This window comes from Pan paniscus, chromosome 9 (assembly GCF_029289425.2).
Source record: "Pan paniscus chromosome 9, NHGRI_mPanPan1-v2.0_pri, whole genome shotgun sequence".
In the NCBI taxonomy this organism is placed as follows: domain Eukaryota; kingdom Metazoa; phylum Chordata; class Mammalia; order Primates; family Hominidae; genus Pan; species Pan paniscus.
This window is the reverse complement of record NC_073258.2, coordinates 110003819-110015086: the sequence shown is the minus strand read 5'-3', so window position 1 is coordinate 110015086 and position 11268 is coordinate 110003819. Positions and strand designations below refer to the sequence as shown.

At 36.0% G+C, this 11268-nt stretch overlaps 1 non-coding gene across 1 annotated transcript; it reads left to right on the top strand.

Moving 5' to 3' along the window:
• The first annotated feature begins 5249 nt into the window (after positions 1-5249).
• LOC112441274 (small nucleolar RNA SNORD55/SNORD39) lies at positions 5250-5320 on the top strand. The gene has a single exon (XR_003029211.1). It is a non-coding gene; the product is annotated as a small nucleolar RNA SNORD55/SNORD39 (small nucleolar RNA).
• Positions 5321-11268: the final 5948 nt, after the last annotated feature.

Genomic DNA, 11268 nt, shown 5'->3' with positions numbered 1-11268 from the left:
ATCCCATTAAAAAAAAGAGAGAGAAAGACTCTGTTTTCTCAATGCAATGATATGCTGTTGCTTCAGGCACCCTAGTCAGACATGTCTCCCTGTGCATTTATATACAATGTCAGGGCCACCCTAAAGGCACCATTGCAGAATCCACCCCAGCAAGAATGGCTGGGGATGTCTCAGATTTCTGATCTAGCCAAGCTATTCCCTCTTTCTGGAATGCCTCATGAGCCTCCTCATCTTTCTGGCAATCTCATAGTGCATGCATCAACACTTGGCTAAAATATCTGCTTCCTGAGCCTCTGCACACCCTTCCAGGAAGAATTGGGTGCTTTGTCCTCTGCAGTCCCATGATGTGGCTCAGCCTTGCTTAAATATGAACCACATTTTCCCCAGTCATTAAGCTTTCTCAGAATAGGAGCAGAGTTTTCTTTGCCATTAGACTATATCCCACTATAGGAGATTGAGGAATATTTTCCAAGTGTTTGGGAATTTAAAGAGTGTTATAAGGTTTAACAGACAAATCTACCATTCCAGTAATGTTTTTGTGAAGGTATTTATTAATTTCTTAAGCCACTACTAATCTGCTATTATGAAATGGTTCAAAGATCAATAGAGCTTGATCTTTTTCCTAAAGGGGCCAGTAGTTTAAGAGAACCCATATTTGTAAAGAATTAATTATATCAGGAATGTACAAGATTCTTCTAATTTGCAAAATGCTTCCTTTTGGGATTTCTGAACTATTTTGCTGAAAAAGGTCCTAGGAATTGTATCTGAATAAAACACCTGAAATAGTCTAAAACCACCTTCCTTTTCTGAACAGAAGTTTAAAGGCACAGACATGAAAATAAAGGGTAGGATGTTGTTTTTTCTTTAATTCCTTCTGGTTAATCAAGAAAGTCTTTCAGGCGGAAAAGGGATTCAAAGGCAGTGAATATTTGGAATGTTTGGAGGTTCTTACTTGTTTTAAAAACCCATAATTTGACCTTTCCACTGAGAAGTTCTGCTTTTGCTGCTACATCTTCAGCAAGGGCTTTTCCCTAAGAAAGGCAAAATATATTAAAGCAAGTTCATATGTTAATGGAGCCAAGGAGTAAGAGGTCTTATAACAGTAATAAAAGTACTTTACCAAAATCTGGTTGATCCTCCCACATCCTGTGAGGAAAGTCTACAGACAGTGTTAGACCCCATTCTCTTTGCAGATACAGAAGCAATAGGGTTAAGTGATTTGCCCAGGGTCACACCTGAGTGACAAATTGTAGAGGGCCAGGATGAAACAGGTCTCTGACTCTAAGCCCAGCCCTTTTTCAACCACAAGATGCTGCCACTCCTTGAGGGTGCTGCTGGAGTTAGGCAATGACAAGTACAAATGGCGAAATAAACATGAAGAACACAAACATTTCACGGGTAACAGGGTTGCCCTCAGTGACACAGCATTATCTGAGCCAAGATTTTTTAAATACTCAGCAGTCTACAAGAAAACCTAAGCAACGTGAAAGGTGAAGAAATGGTGATAGCAACCACTAGGCAGTCAGGTGGTCAATAAGACACTAACAATGCTTACTTTAGTAGAAGTAAGCCACATTGTCAGCTTAAATAATGATCAGTGAGTGTTTCTACTCTCCATTCTTCCTCCCTGATTCTCTATTTGGTCTCTGAATGCTCAGCAGGCAGCAGTCACCCTGTTCAATGAAGACAGTAATAGAGATTGTAATTGAACATGAGTGGACTCCAATGCATTCTGCACACTTACTCAGTTTACACACCCTCAGGCTGTGGGTGCAGAGATAGCTCATTCTTGCAGAAGAACCAGAGCACCTCCTGTACTAGCAGGGCCCTTCCTCATGGATCCATCCTTGGAAGAGTCTTCTCTGGCTTTGCACTCTGACCCCTGTGAGTCTAGGTCTTCACAGAAGGACTACATGATCCTCTGTCACAGATAGGAACAGAAGGGGATAAGAGTGAGGGCAAGATGTCTGCTTTTGACTTTCACCTACGTCTTCATGGGATTGAAATGGAGAGGGTTAGTGAACATTCCTCTAAGAACTTTTGGCCATTATTGGATAACATGATGTTTTAGCGAATTGCTTCAGGCATTTTTCACTATCACAGGGAACATATTCTATCTACCTATCTATCTACCTCTCATATACACACACAAGTGCACACACAAAACAGATATATACCCACAAGTTTCAAACATTGATATTTAAAACTGCTTTGGCCACAAATAATAATAAAGGTCCGTACAACACTCCACTCTGGAAGAACTCTCTGGAAGAGACATTGTGGCAGAAATGTAAGGTCACTTAGATATTATACTGAAATGTCAGCTCTTATAATCATCTAACAACTCTCCTGAAAGCTCTAGAATCCATAGATTGATCCACTCTTTAGTCTCACTCTTCCTGAGAGCCTGCCATGTTTCAGGTACCATGACAGGTGCTGAGCAGACAGAGATGAAGGACCATCTCTGATTTCAATAATATCTCAATCTGCAAGCAGGGGATATGAGGCTTTCATAGAAATTAGCCAATGATCTTAATCCAATGTGCTAACAGCTTCAAAAATAATAGTATACATCTACTGAGTTCCTATTATGTCCGAACTGTATTAGGTTTTCTGTGTATACCATTATCATCTAATAGAATGTTCACCCAATCTTTTGAGGAAATTACTAACCTGTCTTATAGACGAGGACACTGAGACATGATGACATTAAAGAATTTGTCCAGAGTCACACAGCTTGCCACTAGTGTATCTTAGATTTGAGCCCAAGTAATGTGGTTCTACAACCTGAGTTTCATGCCAGTTAGCTACATCATGGTAGAACAAGTGACAGCTGAAAAGGATAAATAGAGTTGCACAAGCTTATCCAGATTAGAAAGTCAAGGAAGCCTTTCTAGAGAAGTTGTGAAGGGTAAGAAAAAATTGGCCAGACAGGAGGAGAGAGAGAAGCATGGCCAAAGACCCAGAGGTATGAACCAACAGAGCTTTCCGAAACTTATTGTCTGTACAATATTGTCTGATTTTAAAGTGTTTTCAAATTTAAGTGTGTCTACTCACAAAAACATTCTCTTGTCCCTGGAAAGTAAGTGGATAGAAACAAACACAAAAATTAGGCTCAAGTAATTGAAAATTGTTTTATGCTTTTGGTCAAGAGGCAGAATCAAAATAAGAGATTTTATCAAGAGAGACTTCAGAAACAAACCTAAGTAGTATCTTTGTATGTGTAATACTGGAATTACTACTCGGTATAAATTTATTTCTTCATTAAAAATAGTATCCATAGGTCAACTTCACTTCAAAGAGCATCATCCTTCAAAACAAAGCAAATATTTATAATTACTTAATAGACACATAAAAGTGTAAATATAAAATGTGAACACTGGGCAGAAAGTTTAAAACCCTAAAATAAGCCAGAATCATTGTATTCCAAGTGCCACAGACCTAAGTCAAGAACAGACTGCCTGTAACCCCACGGCTGAGCAAAAGCAAAGCACAGATAAAATGCCACGAAAGGACAGGCTCAGCCTATAACTGAGAAAGTTCCTTGGCTGCCTTCCTATCAATATTCACTTGAAACCATGTCTAACTGGGCTCATTTTCATTCTAATCCCTTTTATGCGTTACACTTGGCAAATATATTTTATGTAGTACAAAAATGACCTCAATCATATTATCCAGAAGTATGTAACCCAGTGTGGCCTAAGGGTCAAAAACATGAAAGGAAATTTTAAGGTCCCCATATATTTTGCTAAAAAAAACACTAAAGAGTGAATTGACAATCAGATACAGCTCTTAAGATTGTCCCAAGGTGGTCACTTGTGCTTTTAAACAATAGTATTTGTAGAAAATATTTGTAGAGCTCTCTACTCAGTAAAAGAGTTTTTAAAAAGTGGATACTTTCTGTTTTGGCAATACAGAAGAGAGTTTAAAAATAAAATTTCCTGCTACAAAACAACAAAAATGTTACTTAAAACATTAAAAGCACATTTTAAATGCATTTTGTTCTAGTAATACCAAGTTAAGTTACGGATATTAACACTTCTACTGAAAACAATGCTTATATATATTATTTACGTATATACGTCACCTTAAAAGTGTTGAATTGGTGGCATCCACTAGATAGTGTAATAAGAGGCTCAAGTTCTCAGCTCCCCACAAAAACACCAATTTAACAACCATCCACTAACAAAAATACCTTTACACGAGCTCCATAATCTAAGAAAGAGGTTATAGCACTCATGTAGAGCATGTAAATGAGAAAAGACATATTAAAGGGGGTAAAAAAAAATGTTTCACTTTACCCATGTCACTCCTCCCTTAAGAATGTACAGTGCAGTGCTGATAGTAATCCTATTGGCCTGTGAGTTTTCTCATGAGGAAAAGGAAGAAACAAGTGAGTTTCTGATACCTCCATGGAACCTGGCATTAGGTTCTTCATCACAGACCCTGGCAACAAGCCTAACCCACAGGCCTCTGGCATCAGGCATGCCTCTGCCAACTCAAGTACCAGGTCTACTTCTATGGACCCTGGCACCAAGCCAATCCACCTATGTACCCTGACAATGGTCCACCCATCCACAGACTCTAGCAGAAATGCCTACTCAGAGACCATTGTAGCCAGTCCACTCAGAAATGCTGGCTGGACTGACCAACAAAGTGCTTTGTTTAATGAAGCCAATGTGTAAAACTAAAAGAAGTGACTACTTCTTCAAATGCACAGATACCAAAGCAAGGCTACAAGATTTACAAAGAATCAGGGAAATAAGATACTACCAAAGGATCAAAATGAAGCTCCAGTTACGAACTTTAAACAAATAGAGATCCATGAATTGTCTGACAAATTATTCAAAGTAATTATCTCAAGAGTGCTCCATGAGCTAAAAGAGAACAATTATAAACAACTAAACAAACACAGGTAACAATACATTGGGGAAAAAAGAGATGATCAGCAGAGATACAAGCCATAAAAAAAAAACCCAACAGAAATTCTAGAGCTGAAGAACACAATGGCTCAGCTGAAAAACTTAATAGAGAGCTTCTACATTAGACATGATCAGTCAAAGAAGGAGTCAGCTAGCTCAAAGACAAGTAATTACCCATTTCAAGGAACCAAAAAAATTCTTTTTAAGAATGAAGAAAACCTTATAGTAGTTATTAGCCACCACTTAGCAAAATAATATATGCTTTAAGGGAAGCTCTGGGAAGAGAAGGGAGAGAAACGGGTAGAAAGCTTATTTAAAGAAACAATGCATGTATAATGATATATTGGTAACACTGCAGACTTGGGGAAGCCAGCCAACCTTGGAGATCTGAGTGTGAGAGAAAAGAATATGAATAAGAATAACAAGAGAAAGAGTAAGGAGAAGAGGAGAAGGAGTAAGAGGAGGAGGAGGAGGAGGACAAAGAGATAGAAGAAAGAAGGAATGGGTAAAACTTCCAAAATCTCAGGAGGGAACTGGATATCTAAATTCATGGAACCAAAAGGATCTCAAATAGGTGACACCTAAAGAGGTCTGCACTGAGAAATGTTAAAATTAAATTTTCAAAAGGCAAAGGCAAAGACACAATTTTGAAAGCAGCAAGAGAAAAGCTGATCACATGCAAGAAAATCTCCATAAGTCTATCAGCAGATTTCTTAGCAGAAATCTTGCAGGCCTGCAAGATTCAAAGTACAGAAAGGAAAGAAAAAAAACAAAAAACCTGCCAACTGAGAATACTATACCTGACAAAACAGTCCTTTTAAAATGAAGGAAAGATAAAGACTTTCCTAGATAAACAAAACTGACAGTTTGTCACCACTAGACCATCCTGACAAGAAATTCCAAAGGGAGTAAATAGAGTTCAAAAACAAAAGAATGCTAAAAGGTAACATGAATGAATATAACAGTATAAATCTCACTGATAAAGGCAAATATATAAGCAAATACTGTAATACTGTAATGATGATGAATAAGTCACTTTTACCCCAGTATAAAAGTTAAAAGACAATGGTAGCTGAGTGCAGTGGCTCATGCCTGTAATCCTAGTACTTTGGGAGGCTGAGGCAGCTGGATCACTGGTGTCAGGAGTTCGAGACAAGCCTGATCAATATGGTGAAACCTTGTCTCTACTAAAAATACAAAAATTAGCCATGCGTGTTGGCACACATCTGTACTCCCAAGTACATGGGAGGCTGTGACAGGAGAATTGCTTGAACCCCGGAGGCAGTGGTTGCAGTGAGCCAAGATCACGCCACTGCATTCCAGCCTGGGTGACAGAACAAGACTCCATCTCAAAAAAATAAATAAATAAAAAATAAAGACATGGTATTATAACTATAACCACAAAATTGATTAATCGATACACAATATAAAAGGATAAAATTCTGACATCAATAACAAAGTCTTGATGGGGGAATAAAGTGTACAGCTTTTCTATACAATTGAAGTTGCTATCAATTCAAAATAGACTATTACAAGAATAGGAAGTTGTATGCAAGCTTCATGGTAACCACAAATAAACTATAGCCAATTCAAAAAACATTTTAAAAAATCAAAATGTATCACTACAAAAAAATTAAATTGCAAAGAAGCTAGCAAGAGAGAAAGAGTGGAATTTAACAACTACAAATCAGACAGAAAACAATTAACAAAATGTCAATAGTAAGTCCTTACCTGTCAATAACTATTTTAAATGTAAATGAATTAAACTCACCAATCAAAAGACAGGACACGTGAATTTTTAAAAGAGGATCCAAATATATGCTATCTATAAGAGGCCCACTTTAGATTTAGGGACACACAATTAGCTGAAAGTGAAGGAACAAAAAAAGATATTTCTTGCAGATGGTTACCAAAAGAGATGAGAGATGCTGATACTTATATTAGAAAAAAAAAATAGACTTTAAGTTAAAAACTGTCACAAGAGACAAATAATGTCATCACCTAATAATAAAAAGGTCAATTCCATGGGAAGTTATTGCAAGTATAAATATGTATGCATCCAACATTGAAGCATCTAAATAAAATAAAGCAAACATTGACAGATTTAAAGAGACAAAAAAACAACAATAAAATAATAGATCTCAATACCACACTTGCAATAATACATGTAACACCCAGACACAAAATTAACAAGAAACATCAGACTTAAAAATATTGTAGTTTAAATGGAACTAACAGACATATACAGGGCATTCCACTCAACTGCAGGAGAATACACATTCTTCCCAAGCACACACACATATTCTCCTGAATAAATCACATGCTAGATAACAACAAAAAAAAAAGTCTTAGCAAATTTAAGAAGAAAGTATCTTTTCTGACTACAAGGGAATGAAACTAAAAATTACTAACAAAATGAATAGAAAAATTCACAAATACTTGGCAATTAAACAAACATTCTTGAACAATCATTGGGTTTAAAAAGGAAACAAAAACATTAGAAAATTTCTGAAATAATTAAAAACAAAAGCACAACATACCAGAACTTATGGGATACCATAAAAGCAGTACTGAAAGGGAAGTTTATAGTGATAAAGTTTATAGCTATTAAAAAAGAAGAAAAATCTCCAACAACCTAACATTATACCTCAAGAAACTAGAAAAAGCAAAACAAACTATGCCCAAAGTTAGCAAAAGAAAGAAATTAATAAAGATTAGAGCAGAAATCAATGAAATAGAGAATAGAAAGACAACAGAAAAAAAAATAAAAGAAATTGAGTCAGTCCTTGAAAAGATTTTAAAAATGCAAAATCCTTAGCTAGGCTAAGAAAAAAGGAAAGAAGCCTCAAATAAATCAGAAATGAAAAAGGAGGTATTACAACTGATACAACAGAAATTTTAAAAATCATAAAGGAATATTATGAACAATTATTAATCATTAACCACAAGGGACTATTACGTTGACACACTGGGTAACCTGGAAGATATGGATAGACTCCTAGAAACATACAACCTTCCAAGACTGGAACAAAAAGAAATAAAAAGCTTGGCCGGGCACAGTGGCTCATGCCTGTAATCTCAGCACTTTGGGAGGACGAGGCGGGCGGATCCCGAGGTCAGGAGACCGAGACCATCCTGTCTAACACGGTGAAACCCCGTTTCTACTAAAAATACCAAAAGTTAGCCGGGCATTGTGGCGGGCGCCTGTAGTCCCAGCTACTCGGGAGGCTGAGGCAGGAGAATGGCGTGAACCCAGGAGGTGGAGCTTGCAGTGAGCTGAGATCGCACCACTACCTTCCAGCCTGCATGACAGAGAGAGACTCCGTCTCAAAAATAATAAAATTAAATTAAATTAAATTAAAATAAAATAAAATAATAAATAAAATAAATAAAATAAAATAAATAAAATAAAATAAAATAAAAAATAAAAAGCTTGTAAGACCAATAACAAATAAGAAAATTGAGTAAGTAATATAAACCTTCCAACAAAGAAAAACCCATGGCTTCACTGGTGACTCCTTCCAAATATTTAAAGAAAATCTGATACCAATTCTTCTCAAATTCTTCCAAAAAATTGAGATAAAAAGAATACTTCCAAATCATTTTATGAGGCCATCAACACCCTGATACCAAAGCCAAAGACACAATAAGAAAAAAAAAAAAAACCTGAAGGACCATATTCCTAATGAACATGGATGCAAAAATCCTCAAAAAAAATTAGCAAACCAAATGTAAAAGCACATTAAAGGAATCATACACCATGACCAAGTGGGATTTCTCTTTGGGCTGCAAGGTTGGTTCAGTATACACAAATCAATCAATCTTATATTCCACATTAACATAATAAAGAATTACAAAATCACATGATCATGTCAATAGATGCAGAAAAAAATATTTGATGATAGTCAACACCGTTTTATATTTAAAATTCTCAATAAAGCATAGAATAAATTTACTTCAACAGAATAAAGACCCTATATGAAAATCCCATAACTAATAGCATACTAAACCATGAAAAACCAAAAACTTTCCCTCTAAGATTAGAAATAAGGCTGGTATTCCCACAAAATCAACATGCAAAAATCAGTAGTGTTTCTTTCTATACATTAACAATGAATTATCCAAAAAAGAAATTAAGGAAATCTCATTTAGAATAGCACTAAAAAGAATAAAATACTTATGCATAAATTTAACAAAGGAGGTGAAAGACTTGTACACTGAATTCTATAAAATACTGACAAAAGAAATTAAAGCAGACACAAATAGATGAAAATACATCTCATGTTGATGCTTTGGAAAAATTAGCATTATTAATATGTCCACACCACCCAAAGCGATCGATGCACTTAGTGGAATCCCTTTCAAAATCCCAACGGCACATTTAACAGAAATAGGCAAAAATTCTAAAATTTATATGGAACCATAGGAGATGCCAAATAGCCAAACTGATTTTGAGTAAGAACAAAGCTGGAATCAACATCGTACCTGATTTTAAAATACATTACAAACCTACAGCAATCAAAATAGTATGGTACTGGCATAAAAACAGATATATAGAGCAATGGAACATAATAGAAAGCCCAGAAATAAACCCATATATACACAGTTAAATGATGTTCAACAAGGGTGCCAAAAATAAAAAATGGAGAGAAGAGAGTCTCTTCAATAAATGGTGTTTGGAAAACTAGATATCTACAAGCAAAAAAATTTAATCGCATCCTTAGTTTACACCATACACAAAAACCAGCTCAAAATAGATTAATGACTTAAACATAACACCTGAAACCATAGGATAAAACATAACAAAAAAGCTTCTAGATATTAGGTTTTGTAATAAATTTTTGGATACAACACCAAAAGCATAGGCAACAAAAACAGACAGGTGAGATTACATCAAACTAAAAATCATCTACACAACAAAAGAAATAACAGAACAAAAAAGAAACTCATGGAATGGGAGAAAATATTTGCATAGCGTTATCTGATAAAGAGTTAATATCCCAAATATATAAGAAACTCCCACAACTCAAGAGCAAAAATAATCAAATAGCACAGTTTAAAAATAGGCAAAGGAACTAATTTCTTCAAAGGCATACAAATAACCAACAAATATGTGAAAAAGTGCTCAAAATCACTAACTATAAGGGAAATGCAAATCAAAACCATAATGAGGTATCCCCTCTAATATAATTTGGATATTTGTCCCCACCCACTTCTCGTGTTGAAATATAATCCCCAATGGGCTGGATGCGGTGGCTCATACCTGTAATCCCACCACTTTGGGAGGCCGAGATGGGTGGATCACTTGAGGTCAGGAGTTCAAGAGCAGCCTGGCCAAGCTTGGGAAACCCCGTCTCTTCCAAAAATACAAAAAATTAGCTGGGCGTGGTGGCACAAGCCTGTAGTCCCAGCTACCCAGGAGGCTGAGACAGAGAATTGCTTGAACCCATGAGGCAAAGGTTGTAGTGAGCCGGAATCATGCCACTGCACTCCAGCCTGAGTGACAGAGCGAGACTCCATCTCAAAAAAATAAATAAATAAAAGTGTGTGTGTGTGTGTGTGTGTGTGTGTGTATACACACGTAATATATTTATATAGTTTATATATAATATATATATTTATATTATAAATATATATAAACTCCCTGAGACTTCACCAGAAGCCAAGCATATGCTAGCACCATGCATCCTGTAAAGACTGCAGAGCCATGAGCCAATTAAACCTCTTTTCTTTATAAATTACCCAGTCTTAGGTATTTCTTTATAGCAATACAAGAATGGCCTGACAATCTCTCATCTGTTAGGATGGCTATTCTTAAAAAGTCACAAGGTAAGTGTTGGAGAGAATATGGAGAAATTGGAACCCTTGTACATTGTTGGTTGGTACAGTCATTATGGAAAACAGTATGGAGGTTCCTCAAAAAATTAAAAATAAAACTACTAAATGACAAAGCAAACTCACTTCTAGGTATATTTTCAAAAAAAATGAAATCAGCGTCTCAAAAAGATATCTGTGCCCCCATGTTGACTAAAGCATTATTCACAGTAGCCAAGTCATGGAAGCAACCTAAATGTTGATTGATGGATGAATGAATCAATAAAGAAAGTATTATACATACATAAAGTAGAATATTATTTAGAGTTAAAAAGAAGGAAATCCTACCTTTAGCAACAACATGGATGAACCTGAAAGTTGTTATGCTAAGTAAAATAAGTCAGACACAGAAGGTCAAGTATTACATGATACCACTTATATGATGAATCTAAAATAGTTAAACTCCTAGAACAAAATAAGACAAGGTGATTGCCAGGGTCTGGGAGAAATGGGAAATGGGGAGATATTAGTC